Source organism: Prionailurus bengalensis, chromosome A1 (genome assembly GCF_016509475.1).
Source record: "Prionailurus bengalensis isolate Pbe53 chromosome A1, Fcat_Pben_1.1_paternal_pri, whole genome shotgun sequence".
In the NCBI taxonomy this organism is placed as follows: domain Eukaryota; kingdom Metazoa; phylum Chordata; class Mammalia; order Carnivora; family Felidae; genus Prionailurus; species Prionailurus bengalensis.
This window is the reverse complement of record NC_057343.1, coordinates 161,638,712-161,639,258: the sequence shown is the minus strand read 5'-3', so window position 1 is coordinate 161,639,258 and position 547 is coordinate 161,638,712. Positions and strand designations below refer to the sequence as shown.

At 38.6% G+C, this 547-nt stretch overlaps 1 non-coding gene across 1 annotated transcript; it reads left to right on the top strand.

The window, feature by feature from the left end:
• Positions 1-240: 240 nt before the first annotated feature.
• Positions 241-312, top strand: TRNAA-UGC. The gene has a single exon. It is a non-coding gene; the product is annotated as a tRNA-Ala (tRNA).
• The last annotated feature ends 235 nt before the right edge of the window (positions 313-547 follow it).

Here is a 547-nt window from a genome sequence, read left to right as displayed (position 1 = left end):
AAACACTGCAGGACCAAACGATAAAAGAAGAGTCTTCATACTATCCATACAGAATAAGGACATACACTAATATGAAGTTCTCTAGTAAATAAGAAATAAAGACAAAAAACATACCAGGCAAAAATCTGTACATATGGCTTGATCTTGGTGTGTCTGTATGAATAAATATTTTCCTGTATTGTAAACAAAAAGTGGATGCATCTGTAATAGTGTATGTTTAGACATTGTTTTTAATTACATGGGGATGTAGCTCAACGGTAGAGCACATGCTTTGCATGTATGAGGCCCCAGGTTTGATCCCTGGCATCTCCACTTTATAGAAGCTCCAATTCACTAGGGCACTGGGCAAGTCAGTCAGTTAAGCATCTGATTCTTGATCTCAGCTCAAGATATGATTTCAAGGTTTGTGAGTTTAGTCCCACATTGTGCTCTGTGCTGACAGCATGGAGCCTGGTTAGGATTCTCTCTCTCCCCTTCCCTGACTTATGTGTACACTCTCGCTCTCTCTCTCTCTCTCTCTATCTCAAAATAAATAAATAAACTAAAA